This window comes from Microtus oregoni, unplaced genomic scaffold (genome assembly GCF_018167655.1).
Source record: "Microtus oregoni isolate MIOR12 unplaced genomic scaffold, Mior012 000027F_ref0000203, whole genome shotgun sequence".
NCBI lineage: Eukaryota > Metazoa > Chordata > Mammalia > Rodentia > Cricetidae > Microtus > Microtus oregoni.
This window is the reverse complement of record NW_024543086.1, coordinates 34,308,369-34,323,162: the sequence shown is the minus strand read 5'-3', so window position 1 is coordinate 34,323,162 and position 14,794 is coordinate 34,308,369. Positions and strand designations below refer to the sequence as shown.

Sequence of the window (14,794 nt, the reverse complement as noted above, 5' to 3'; positions counted from 1 at the left end):
ATTTTAGGATTTGTACATACCGCATGCCCAGTAAAGTTTTGGTCAAGGAATGAATGAATAATTGTGAATGAATGAATAATTTTGTAACAGAAACGGTCCATCTTTTCATTGATCAAACATTGTTACTTCTGTGACAAGTTCTGGGCTAAGTGCTTGGGACGCAGAGACTTTGCTCTTGTGAAGTCTATAGTTTGGGATAAGAAGAGGCTTTGGAGGACAAGAATAGCGGTGGTTTGAGGGAGGTCTAGGGGACGGTTTCCAGGTGCTGACTGGGTTTCTAGTTCATATTCTTCTTTCACCCTCCATTCCCCTCTCTCCCGGGTTTCTTCAAGGTGAGCTTGGAAAGGTATGAATCCTTTATCTCATAGATTTAGCAATCTGGGTATTGAGTGGCTTGTGGGCTTGGAGGTCCTTGAGCTTGAAAGAAATGAAAAGTGCAGGGCTCGTAGAAAGAAGTGAAGGTAAGAAACATAAGGGGCAATCTGATGCCAAATGGTTAGTGATGGTTAGAGTTGCTTTGGGTCTTTGTGTCTTCTCTGTGCTATGGATTGTGATAGTACCAGAGGGGTGGGGGAGTGGTGGCATCTGTGGACGGTGAGCATTTCTGAGGGCCCCTGTTCTGTGTTCAGTATGGGATAGACTGGTGAAGAGTCTCAGGAAGGGAGTAGGTGTAGCAATAATGGCAATTGCATGGTGTGAGGCTAATTTGTTTTCGTTTCCCCCTTCTGGTTGGAATGAATAGAGTGAGAGCCCAAGACTAACAGGTAACAGGTGGCCTAGTTTCTTACCTGCTAGTCGCTAAAGACTAAATGTATTTGAGTCCTCCTTTGTTGGGAAGGTGCAGCGGTTGAAGGTGAACCTCCAAGGCCCCTTCTAGTTGTAAGTTTCTGTTTTTACAGTTGGCTACTATCAATTGGGATATTTTAAAGGCACCTTAAAATAGTAAATAGTGTACTGAAATTAAGATTTATGGTTTGTTAGTCATGGGTCTTCATTTAGTTTTGTATGTCTTAGTGTTTGGAGCCAGGGTCTTGATATGTGCTCCATGAGTGCTGGAGTTACATGTGTGTGCTGCTGCCTGGCTAATTTTTGGCTTCTTGTTTCTTAATTTTTAAGGACTTAGGTACGAGTAGTAGCATGAGACATATTTCAGTGTTGGGGCTACAGGTCGACTTTATATGAAGCCACTAGCATCCATCTCATAACCCTCCTTGCTTGTGCTATCTTCCGAGAAAGAATATTTCACTGCTGTCTGGAAGCTCTGTGCGAACTGGTTCTCTCCCTTTATGAGTTTAAGAAAGTAACATGAGAAACAGGAAGTTACGTGAAGCTCCAGAAAGAGCCAGGTCTGGCCTGACAGACCTCAGTTTGTACGCATCTGCTCACGTTGCTTCTGATTTGTGTGCTCAGGCCTTACCCAGCGGGCGATAAGGTGAATTTCATCGATCATTCGTAACTATGGGGGCTCACTGTGTGCCATGCCTTGGGAATTCACAGGCGAGTCAGTCCCGTGAGGAAGTGTGCAATAGCCGTCACAACGCTACCTCGAAACTGTTAGATTGAGAGTCTGTGAGGCACAAGGAACACACCTGCAGTGCTCTTAACCTCTGAGCCATCTCTCCAGCCCTTCTTCAGAGTATTCTTCCTAATAGTTTTAGAAATCGGTTGTCCCTGGGACACACAGGAACAGCAGTGTATTCATAGCCCCTCTCTCCTTGACGCTTTCTCTGGAAGCCGAGGGGCAGTGTAGGCGTGGGTGATAGCTTCTGGAGAGGAGGATGGAAGGATGGCAGGGAAGGACCGCCAGTAGAAACGGGCACTGTCTCTGCTGTGTAAAGCTCTGTACCTTTATTGTCTCATTTACCTACAGTAGCCGTATGAGTTTAGATGCTATACCAAGGCCATTTTGTCTTTTCTTTAAAAAGAATTCATTTTAATTTATGTGTCTATGCGAAGACGCACGGGTGTGCCAGCATTTGTAGGGTCCTGAAGAGGGTGCCACATCTCTTGGTGCTGCAGTTACATACAGATGGTTGTAAACTACCCAGTGTAGGTGCTGGGAACTGAACTTGAGTCTTCTGCAAGAGCAACATGTGTTCTCTTTCTTCTTCTTTTTTTTCTTTTTTCTTTTTTTTTTTTTTTTTTTTTTTTGATTTTCGAGACAGGGTTTCTCTGTAGCTTTTGGTTCCTGTCCTGGAACTAGCTCTTGTAGACCAGGCTGGCCTTGAACTCACAGAGATCCACCTGCCTCTGCATCCTGAGTGTTGGGATTAAAGGTGTGCACCACCACTGCCTGGCTTTTTTCTTATTTTTTTAAAATTATTTATTTGGCCGGGCGGTGGTGGCGCACGCTTTTAATCCCAGCACACGGGAGGCAGAGGCAGGCGGATCTCTGTGAGTTCGAGACCAGCCTGGTCTACAAGAGCTAGTTCCAGGACAGGCTCCAAAACCACAGATAAACCCTGTCTCGAAAAACCAAAAAAAAAAAAATTATTTATTTGTATTTTATGTGCATTGGTGTTTTGCCTGCATGTACGTCTGTTTGAGGGGGTTCCAGATTTGGAGTTAGACAGTGTGAGCTGCCATTCGGGTGCTGGGAATTGAACCCAGGTTCTCTGGAAGAACAGCCACTGCTCTTAACCACTGCTCTCTCCAGCCTGCAGTATAACATGTGCTTTTAACCACTGGCCCTGTGTTTCTAATCTCAGCCCTAATTTGAAATTTTCTTTTGAGGCAATGTCTTGATAAGTTTCCTAGGCTGGGGGCTGGAGAGATGGCTCAGTGGTTAAGAGCGCTGACTGCTCTTCCAGAGGACCTGGGTTCAATTCCCAGCAACCACATGGTAGCTCACAACTCTCTGAAGATCCAGTTGCAGGGGATCTGACACCCTCACACCAATGCACATAAAAAGAAGTTAAATAAGCCATAAAAAATATTTTTAAAAAAGTTTCCTAGGCTGGTCTTGAACTCAGGATCCTCTTGTCTCAGTTTCTCAAGCAGCTGTGATTACAGGCATGTACATCATGCCTAGCAAAATACCCTTTTTAGACACTTGAAGCAAAACCTTGAATCAGCATTTCTTTGCTGAGAGGACCAAAATGAATGTTAACCAAAAGGGCTATTGTTTTTATATAAACTTTAGTTTACTGATAGCTTTTCCATGTCATACTGTTGGTCATAAAGAATGATTTTTTTTTTTTTTTTTGGTTTTTCGAGACAGGGTTTCTCTGTGGTTTTTGGAGCCTGTCCTGGAACTAGCTCTTGTAGACCAGGCTGGTCTCGAACTCACAGAGATCCGCCTGCCTCTGCCTCCCGAGTGCTGGGATTAAAGGCGTGCGCCACCACCGCCCGGCCTAAAGAATGATTTTTGCCGCAAGTGAAAAATTCATATGTTCTGCGCGAGTTGTCTGTCTTTCTGTCTTTATCTCTCTCTTTAAACAGTCTCAGGTAGACCAAACTGGCCCCAAACTTAGTATGTACCCGAGGGTTATCTTCTTCTCCTTCTCTTCCTTCTCCTTCTCCTCCTCCTCCTTCTCCTCCTCCTCTTCTTCTTCTTCCTCCTCTTCCTCATCTTCATCCTCTTCCTCCTCCTTTTTTTTTTTTTTTTTTTTTGAGACAGTGTTTCTCTTTCTCTATATAAGTACCCTGGTTGTCCTGGAACTCACTTTGCAGCCTGCCTCAAACTCACAGAGATTCTCATGCCTCTGTCTCCTGAGTGCTGGCATTAAAGGTGTGCTGCTGGCACCAGGCTTGAGGATGATCTTGACCTACTATATATTGAAAGCCTTTCCTTTCTAAGTTTTACCTGTGTTTTCGGGTTCTAGCCAAGGCTTTCTTGGCTTCTAGGACTTTTCTGATTTATACAATAGACTTTGCCCCCTGCCTTTTGCTTATTTTTGTCTTATTGAGACAAAGCCCCTCTGTTAATTCCGTTCTGGCCTTGAATTTGCAGTTCTCTCTCAGTTTGAGTGCTGAGATTACAGGCGTGTGCTATCACATGTAGCTCCCCTGCTGAGATTACAGGCGTGTGCTATCACGTGTAGCTCCCCTGCTGAGATTACAGGCGTGTGCTATCACATGTAGCTCCCCTGCTGAGATTACAGGCGTGTGCTATCACATGTAGCTCCCCTGCTAAGATTACAGGCATGTGCTATCACATGTAGCTCCCCTGCCTTTAGTCATTATCCCAGGCTTATTCTTTAGTTCACCAATTTATTCATCAAATCTTTTTTGATTTTTGAGATAGGATTTTGGTCTGAAGCCCTGGCTGCTTTGAACTCGACATGTAGATAGATCAAACTGATCTTGAACTTTGACCAGTCCTCTGCCTCTGAATGCTGGGATTACAGATGTGTCTCCATGCCCAGTTTACTCACCAGGTGTCTGTGTGGTGGTCACAGACAGTGGAGTTCATAGGCTAGGACGGCTCAAAGGCTGATCATTGGAGAACATGTCTCACTGGAGTAGGTGCAGTTAATGACGAAGTGGCTGCATCATAGCTGCTCTTTCCAGCTGCTTTGGTAAAACCCCAGAACCCAGGCTGAGATAATTCTATTCTCTTGCTTTTTCAAAGCAGTAGTTGACGCTTTGTTTTATGTTTTCCTCCTGTGACTCTCTCCCTGTAGACATTTGTTTCCACGGATTTGGTTCTCTGGGGATTCTTGGTCTAAGCTAGATCTTACAGAGGTATTGAGGTATATGTGACTGAAGTTTAACCTTAGGTGTCTGTCTTTGGAATTTCTTTCTCTTTCCTTTTTTTTTTTTTAATTTCTCTTTATTAAAGTCCTGGCTGTTCTGGAACTCACTTTGTAGACCACGCTGGCCTCAAACTCACAGAGATCCATCTGCCTCTGGGATTAAATGCCCGTGCCACCACCGTCTGGCTTGTCTTTGGAATTTCCTATGCATGTAAAATGAATGGTAGCACACTAAAATAGGAGAAGAGACCCACTAAAAGAGTAAGCATACGACCCAGATTTTAGGGTTAGAAGACAAGACTGGGTTTATTTGTAAATAGCCAGCTGCTAACAGATGTGTAGAAAGCTGTGTTGAGAAGGATTCTGAAGCTAGGGCACATCAGAAAAGAGTCCCAAGAGAAAATACTGAAGGCAAAAGAATATAGAGTACTTGTTCTGGGGCAAGTATTTTAAACACGTTTTCTAATATCTCAGTTTTTAAAAGTTAATTATTTTATTACATACCAATCCCATAATACCTCAGTTTTTTATTTTATGATTTATTTATTTTTACTTTATGTGCATTGGTATTTTGTCTGCATGTATGCTGTGCAAGGGAGTCAGATCCCCTGGAGGTAGAGTTACAGGCAATTGTAAGCTGTCTTGTGGGTGCTGGGAATTGAACCCAGGTCCTCTGGAAGAACAGCCAGTGTTCTTAACTGCTGAGCCATCTCTCCAGCCCAGTACCTCAGTTTTAAAGGACAGGTGTACTGTCATTGTCACCGTTCTGTGGACTTGGAAACTGAGGCAGAGATAGTGAGAGAGACCGACCTAGCACCAATCACACAGGTAAAATGCTAGAGCTGGGCATCAACCCCAAGACCATTGCAGCATCTGTGGTCTGAACTCCTATGGGAAATATGAATGCTGTCTACTTCTGTCCTGTTCTTCACTGATATTCCCACTGTGTAAGTGTGGACCTTGTTATCCACAGGTGACTCGATGGTGGTTGTGGCTTTCGTCTTTTCCAGCTGTTTTCTCCGTGAAGGCCCTATTTATTTTATCTCTGGTATCTGGCAAGAGTATGACTCATAAAAAACTATATGAGCTTAGATTTCAACCTTCCTGTACCTCGGTCTTTATCTGTGAAATGATTGTTTGGGACTGTGACCTTTGAGATCTCTTGCAGCTTTGAAATTGAAAGTCCTGAATTCCAGTGTTTTACTTTGTGTTCCCTACATGTTCTGTTGGGTACTTAATACATAGTGAATGTCTGAGCGAGGGAAAGTAATTACTCTCAATAATGTACACCAGCAGTGTTGGGATGGGAAGGAGAGAATCACGCTGGTGAAGAAGTAAACAAAAGTCTTGGGGACACCTTCCTATTCTGTGACCTTTGACTTTTAGGAGTCCGTCTACTCTGATAGATATCCTGGTATATTTCTAAGGGTTTAAAGGAACAGCCAGCTCACCCTTGCTTTTATTGTTGGATTTTTATGTTGTTTTTTGACAGAGGCTCTTGCTGTATAGCCTTTGCTGGCCTTGAGTTCCTATTTTAGTCTGTTGGGATTGTAGGTGTGAGCCACCATGCTCTGTATAGGAGGTCACCGTGGTTTACTCTTGCTCTGTAAAGAAGTCACCATGGCTTACTCTTGCTTTTTGTTTGTAAGTCACTTTTTGATTGTTATGACTAAATAGCTCATACATTTCTAGAAGGTGCCATCTGCTTAATAAAGAGGTTAGGAGAAAGAATAGTACAGATAAACGAATATTTTGATCCCTTGAGCTGAGGAAATGTCTCATCCTTTTTACCTTTCTTAGTGTCTTGCTCATTTTTTGGCACGTTTGAATAAATGGGAATGCAGGTGTGGATTCTGTTGAGGAGTAAGGGAGAGAGGGCTGTGTCACAAAAGTTAACTGATGTGCTTACCACCTTCCCTATCGTGTCCCTTCCCCTCATCTTTCCTCTCTTTCCTTTTTAAAGACAGGGTTTCACTATGGAATCTTGGCTGGCCTGCAGAGATCCGCCTGCCTCTGCCTCCCCAGTGCTGGGATTAAAGGCGTGTATCACCATACTTGCCACTTTTTCTTTTCTTGAGACAGGGTTTACCTGTGTAACCAGGCCTGGCCTTGAACTCATTGTGTGGATCAGGCTGGTCTCCCAGGTACTGAGATTATAGGCGTGTGTAGCAATGCCAGGGTTTTGCCAGCATTTAATATAAACTGGTTATGAAGCATTTCTCCTTTACTGTAATGTCACATTGCTCTGTACCAGTAAGTTCTAGGTGCAGACTCAGGACTGACTGGCTGTTGCCACCTCTGTGCCCAGTGCAGATTTCTCTCGGCCTTGTTGTTTTGTGTCGCTCCCCAGCAGGTAGTGAGCCGTATCATTTCTCATCTCTTGTATTCCCAGCACCTGTTCTTTCATTCAGATCTTTATTGAACTTACATCCTTAATCATATCCGTCAGCCCATGTTGAAATCCCTAGGAAGTGATGTTTTCATGGTCAGCCTATTCCGTTTTGTTTTTTGTTTTTTTAAATTAATTTTTATGGGTGATTTGTCTGCATCTGCGTCCGTATATGCGGTGCCTGCAGAACTAGAAGAGGACATCTGATTTCTCTGGAATAGATTTACAGGCCACTTGTAGGTGCAAGGAACTGAACCTGGGTCCTCTAGAAGAACATCCAGGGCTATTAACTGCTGGGCTATCCCTCCAGCCCCAGCCTAGTCTCTCTTTGAATACTTCTGTTGTAGTTGTTTAGATCGGTTAGAATTTGATTTGTTTATTTTTGAGGCAGGGTTTCTCTGTGTAGCCCTGGCTGTCCTGGAACTCTCTTTGTAGACCAGGCTGGCCTTGAACTCAAGATCTGACTGGTTCTGCCTCCAAGTGCTGGGATTAAAGGCTTGCACCACCATGCCCAGCAGGTTAGAATTTTAAATTCTGTATAGCTTTAACTTTTCCTGAGTTTTCCCAGATTCTGCTTGTTTGCACCTCTCTCAGAGGATGCCCTGGAGGACTAGTCTCAGTACATGGAGGCTGGAGGCTGTTTAGCCTAAAAGCTTTCCTGGGAAGCTAACTAAAGATCTTTCTAGTGTCTTTTCTCATCTCTATCTTTACTTCTTGAAGTCATCTGTTACGTGTGTTCCTCAGAGGAAAATCTGTAGGTAAACACAAACTCATTAGTTCCTCTAGAGTATCACTTTCCCAAGAGGATGCTGGGTCATAGCCATGGAGGCTTTAGCTCTGGGCAGCTGGGAGAAACTGGGAAATGGGCAAGCCACCTGAGCTTTTTCCTTTCATTTTTGGTGTTACGAATAATTGAATATACTCACTCTAGCCAGGCATGGAGGTGCATGCCTCTAATCTGGGCACACAGGAAACAGAGGCAGGCAGATCTCTGTGAGTTCAAGGTCAACCTGGTGTACAGAGAGAGTTCCAGGACAACTAGGGCTATACAGAGAAACCCTGTGTCAAACAGCAACTCTGAAGCCTTGCGTGACATTTTACTTTTTATTTCCCTTAGGATTGAGTCTGTCTTCTGAGGTTACCATTTAGTGTTCTGCAAAAACACCTATTTTTCCTCTTATGCTGATGATGTCAATAATAGTTAACTGTTTTAGAGTTTAAGGTGGACCAGACACTATGTTAAGCACTAGGTCTTTTAATTCTAGTTAATAAAATATTCTTGTCATCAAAATGGGCACAGAGATGATTTGAACCTAGTAATGTGACTCATCTCTTTCTGGTGTACACTAACAATATAAATTCACTCTTCTCAAATTTTATCCTATAATCATTGTGTATTTAATTAGATCATATACTACTTGGGAGAGTACTTTAGAGATTAGATAAAGTGACTATCTGAATTTGTTGTTGTTGTTGTTGTTTGCTTGTTTGTTTTTGAGACAGAGTTTCTCTGTGTAGCCCTGACTGTCCTGGAATTCTTTTTTTTTTTTTTTTTTTTTTTTTGGTTTTTCGAGACAGGGTTTCTCTGTGGTTTTGGAGCCTGTCCTGGAACTAGCTCTTGTAGACCAGGCTGGTCTCGAACTCACAGAGATCCACCTGCCTCTGCCTCCCGAGTGCTGGGATTAAAGGCGTGCGCCACCACCGCCTGGCTGTCCTGGAATTCTTATAGACCAGGCTGGCCTCAAACTCACAGAGATCCACCTGCCTCTGCCTCCCGAGTGCTGGGATTAAAAGTGTATACCACTACTGCCCAGCCTATCTCTGAAATCTTTCTTTTTTTTAAAAAAAAGTAATTTATTTAGCTTTATTTTGTGTGCATTGGTGTGAAGATGTCAGATCCCTTGGAACTGGAGTTATAGACAGCTGTGAGCTGCCATGTAGGTGTTGGGAATTGAACCTGGGTTCTTTGGAAGAGCAGCCAGTGCTCTTAACTGCTGAGCCAGCTCTCCAGGCCCCTCTCTGAGAGCTTAAAAAGTTATGGTCAAGTAAGGAGAGGAACATATCACATGATAATGTAGGTTGGAGCTAAATAAGAGGTTGACTTTGAATGCCAGGCTGAGAAAGGTGAGTGTGTGTGTGTGTGTGCGTGTGTGTGTGTGTGTGTGTGTATGTGCCGCGCGCGCACCAGAGGATTGCTAAGCATGCCCATGCCAGTGCAAGCCAGAAGTTGATGTTGGTATTGCTTCTCCACATTGTCATCATTATCTTTAGTCATTATCTTTCTTTGGCGACAAGGTCTCATTGAATGTAGAACTTGCCATTTTAGCTGGACCGACCAGCTGGCCAGTGAGCCTCTAGGACCTGCCTGTCTCTGTCCCTGCCATATGCCACACCGTAGTGCTTCGAGGTACATTAGAGATCTGAACTCAGGTCCTCGCGCTTGCAAAGCAAGCACCTTACTACTGACTCTCCAGCTCCTGGTCTTCAGTTCTGAAATGGCCTCACTGTGGAGCTCAGACTGACTCCATCAGCTTCTGGAGTGTTAAGATGATTGGCATGTGTCTAAGTGTGTAATTCAAATTGTTTAGTAATTCTTTTTTTTTTACAGTATTCTGTCTGCTTGTATGCCTGCAGGCCAGAAGAGGGCACCAGACCTCATTACAGATGGTTGTGAGCCACCATGTGGTTGCTGGGAATTGAACTCAGGACCTTTGGAAGAGCAGGCAGTGCTCTTAACCGCTGAGCCATCTCTCCAGCCCCTGTTTAGTAATTCTTTACTTCTTCACATACAGGTTCTTTTTCACTTATGATTAGGTTTGTCCTGGTAAGCCCGTGATAAGTTGAAAATAGAAACTAAAAATGCATTTAATGTGCTTGCTCTCTAATCACCACCATAGCCTCCTGTAGAGTAACAGTTGTTTGTCCTTGTGCTCTTGTGACTGACTGAAGTTGGGCTTGCTGCCATAGCTGCATCACAAAATGGCCAGCAAGGTGACTCAGTGGGCTGAGGTGCTTAGTCAAGCCTGCTGACCTTAGTTCAATTCCGAGGACCCATGATGGAAGGAGTGAACCAACTCACAAGTTAACCTCTGCCTCCCCACGTACCATGACCTGCGCACGCACACACATACATATTTAATAATTATTTTTTGAGACGGGGTTTCTTTAACCACCTTGTTTGTCCTGGAACTCTATAGACCAGGCTGGCCTCAAACTCAACTGAGATCTGCCTGCCTCTGCTACCGCTGCTGGGCCAAATTTAATGAGAAAATTTAAAAGAAGGTATTATGTTACGTATTGCTAGCCTAAGAAATGATTGAAGTTTGAAGAATGGTTTCTATTGAATGCATGTGCTGTGACATCATCATAAAGTAAAAATGTCAGTCAGGGACTACCCTAGTTACTTTCTGTTGCTGTGGTAAGACATGGCCAAGGTGACTTATAGAAGAAAGGATCAGCAGGAGGACTGGAGAGATGATTCAGAAGTTCCAGAGGTCCTGTGTTCAATTCCCAGCAACCACATGATGGCTTACAACCATCTGTAATGAGATCTGGTGCCCTCTTTTGGCCTGCAAGCATACATGAAGGCAGAACACTGTATTCATAATAAATAAAATAAAAAAAGCAAAAAGATTCTATTTTGGCTTATGCAGTCTATAATGGCAAGACAGAGAGGCAGCAGACAGGCATGGTGGCTAGATAAGGATGCTGTGAGCTCACATCTTGAACAATGAGCGTAAACTGGAGGTCGGGTAAGGCGTTCAGCTCTCAAAGCCCACCCCTAGTGAGACAATTTCTCCAGCAAGGCCACACCTCCCCAAACTGCTCTATCGACTGGGAATCAAGTGGTCTAATGTCCCAGATTATGGGGAGCGTTTCTTACTCAAACTACCACATAGACATCTCTGCTTACATCTTTAATGTAGCGGGCATTTTTTTTTTAGGTTCTGGTACTTAGCAGTGAACAAGACAGATAGCCATTGTTTTTGAGGAGTTTGTTTCCTAATAGGGAAACTAGATAATAAACAAGTAACAAGATAATTCCGAATAACTCAACTTTTTTTTTTTTTTTTTTTTTTTTGGTTTTTTGAGACAGGGTTTCTATGTAGCTTTTGTGCCTGTCCTGGAACTAGCGCTTGTGGACCAGGTTGGTCTCAAACTCACAGAGCTCTGTCTGCCTCTGCCTCTCTAGTGCTGGGATTAAGTGCGCCACCACCCAGCAGTCAGGAGGCAGAGGCAGGTGGATCTTTGTGAGTTCGAGGCCAGCCTGGTCTACAGAGTGAGTTCCAGGACAGGCTCCAAAGCCTCAGAGAAACCCTATTTCAGAAAAAAAAAAATCAAAAACAAAATCTATCACAGTGTTCCAGATGAAAGATGTTAGAATTTGCCAGTTGAGGAGTGGCTTGGTGTGTTCAAACTGCTGCTCCAAAATACGTTAGGCTAAGGAGTCTTCAGTGATTTGTTTCTCACCGTCCACAATCAAGGCGTTTAAAGCGGTGCCTTGGTGCTACGAGTGCTGTGTTAGTTACTTCCTGCCGCTGTGTCAAAGCTCTGCGACACCAGGTCACTCCTGGAGCCCCAGCACTCGGCGGGCAGAGGCAGGCGGGACTCTGTGAGTCTGAGGCCAGTTCCAGGACAGCCAGGACTGTTGCACAGAGAAGCCCTGTTTTGGGGGAAAAAAGTGTTTTTTGGGGGTTTATAGTTTCAAAGGGTTAGAGTCCATGATGGAACAGAGGTCTGAGAGCTCACACTTGGATCTGTAAGATTACCTACTGACAATGATGGAATCTTGAAACCTCAAAGGCTGCCCCCAGTGACACACCTCCTCCTAATCCTTCCCAAACCGTTCTACCAACTCAGGACCAAGTATTCAAACAAATGAGCCTGTATTTAAGCCATGCTGCTATGGTAGAAAGGGCAACCAGGATCCTATCCTGTTCACAAGAAGCATTAATTATTGTTACACTTCCAGTCTGGAGCTAAAATGTAATATAAGTTTTTAGTGGCTGTATATGAATGATTAAAATTTCAGAATATCTCACAAAGATAGTAATAAGTGACTTACATCTTACAAGATAGAAAGGAGTGGGCCACACAGTAGGGGGAGCATTTGAGGGAAAGGCGCAGCAGTAGCCAAAGCACTGGTGGAGAGAAGGGCATGCTAGAACAGTGCCTGATTCTGTGGCATGTGTGTGTATATGGGCACGTGATAGGAGGGTGTGATCTTGGCCGTGCACACTCCTGATATCTACAGATCCCGGGGTAAATTGTTGCTGAGTTAATTTGGTGGTATTCAGCTTTGGCATACTTCACCAAACTAAAAGGCATTTTGCTTTTTACTTTTATGGTAACTAAGGAAACTGGCAGTTTTGGCAAGCAAAGTATTGTAGCTGATTCCAAAAATTTTGAGTGAGATGAATTTGATGTGAATTACATTATTTTAGCTTAAAATAACTTGGGCACCATCTTAGCCAGTCCTCTTATGTTCTAGATGGATAAACTGAGGCCTGTGGAGATGTGCCCTGTTTGTTGACACAGCGATGAGGAGCTGTGCCAGACTGGAGTCTGCAGCTGTTTCTTCATTGAGAAGAGAGTAGATGTTGTCCTAAGGCCTCTTCTTGGAGTGAAAAATGTACATTTTAGACACACCACATGGTCTGTCTCTGTCCATTTTCCCCAGGTCTGCACATACTGAAAAGCTTTTAGGGAAAGCTGACTGTCTGTATGGAACAACAATGTTGTCTCCTTCGTTCTTTCTTCTCCTTGCCTGTGTTATCTATGCTCAGAATACTTAAATAAGAAATAATTTCAGGCTAGAAGAGATGGCTCAAAGGTTAAGAGCACTGACTGGCTGCTCTTCCAGATGTCCTGAGTTCAATTCCCAGCAACCACATGGTGTCTCACAACCATCTGTAATGAGATCTGGTGTGCAGGCATACATGCAGACAGAACACTGTATACATAATAAATTAAAAAAATCTTTAAAACAAAGAAATATTTCTACAGACATAAATGGCTCAGGGATTAGGAGTTTTGGTTGCCAGCAGGGCGGTGGTGGCGCACGCCTTTAATCCCAGCACCCAGGAGGAAGAGGCAGGCAGATCTCTGTGAGTTTGAGACCAGCCTGGTCTACAGAGCAAGTTTCAGAACTGGCTCCAAAGCTACAGAGAAACCTTGTTTTGGAAAATCAGTTTTCCAGAGGACCTGATTTTAATTCTCCAGCACACAAAGCCACATGGCCGCTCACCACCATCCGTAACTCCAGTCCCCCTCCTGATCCCAAGGGCACCAGGCACACATATGATGCACAGATTTACATGGCAGGCAAGGCATCCATACACATAAAATATGTGTATGTTTTTGTATATAAATAAGTAAAATATTTCATATTTGTCTTCTGCATTAAAGGTAAATTTTATAAGGGCAAATGCTTTATGCTTGTTTTGTAATTTAGTGAAAGAGAAATATTTATTAATTGCTGTCACGATTTCCGGCATCTGTCTTTGCCTTTGACATTTGTATGTCATTGACATGTCAAGGACCCCTCCCCCACCTTTCTTTTTGAACAGCTCTCACTGTGTGTCCCAAGGCTGACATTGCCTTGGGTTTATAATTCTTTCTGCCCCAGCCTCTCAGTTGCTGAAATTGGAAGCTTCTAGGAACCAGGCAGTGGTGGCACACACCTTTATAATCCCAGCACTAGGGAGGCAGAGGCTGGCGGATCTCTGTGAGTTCAAGGTCAGCCTGATCTACAAGAGCTAGTTCTGGGAGAGGCTCTAAAGCTACAGAGAAACACTGTCTTGAAAAACTAGGTTTTTTTTTTAAAAAAAAAAAGAAAAAGAAAGAAAGAAAGAAAGAAAAATACAGAATACTCTATATTGTCCAGTATTGTCAAATTCTACATTATTGATAGGAGGATAGGTGTCACTTTTAGGCCATGTGAGATTTAGTATGAGCCTAAAACTTAGTCTGAGTGATCAGGTAGGCTCAGTAGAGAAGAGAATCTTGGCTGTAACAGCAGAGTGACCTTGGCCGCTGAGGGAGAACACTTAATCTATAGCTGTGGGAGAGACAGCCAGACCTGGGCTCACTCACTCCTCCTGATAGAAAGCATATTTCTTTTGGAACTGAAAACAAGTGTTGTCTGTAAATGGTTTGGATTATATATCTTTATACCAATTGATATGTGCATGTATGTGCACATGCAAGTGTGTGTGAGCATTGTGTGTGCCAGAGGTCAATATCAGGTGTCCTCCTTAGTCACTTTCTACTTCCTTTCTGACACAGGGTCTCTCACTGAGCCCGGGGCTCTCTAACGTGTCTAGAAACATTGGCTAGCCTGACTGGGCAGCACGCTCCAGGAGTCCCTCTGCTGTGTTGTGTCCTGTCGTGTGTGTCAACTGGCGTATAAGCTGGAGTCGTTTTGAATGCATTGAGAAAATGCTGCACACGAGTGCCCTGTGGGTAAACCTGAGATGCAGTTTCTGGATGATTAATATGAGGGCTGCTCAGTGTGCGTGGTGCTACCTCTGGGCTGCTGGTCCTGAGTGAGCAGGCCACGGGACCTCCGCCTCAGTTCCCGCCTCTCTGCTTCTGCCCTGACTTCCCTGGGTGAGGGACTAGAAACTAAGTCATATACCTCCTCAGGCTGGTTGTGGTGTTTCGTCACAGCAATAAAACCATAACTCAGACACCATCCTTGCCTTGT

At 43.9% G+C, this 14,794-nt stretch overlaps 1 protein-coding gene across 4 annotated transcripts in view; it reads left to right on the top strand.

The window, feature by feature from the left end:
* Rnf121 (ring finger protein 121) overlaps positions 1-14,794 on the top strand; it is a 58,241-nt gene that overhangs the window by 852 nt on the left and 42,595 nt on the right. The window lies entirely within an intron of this gene.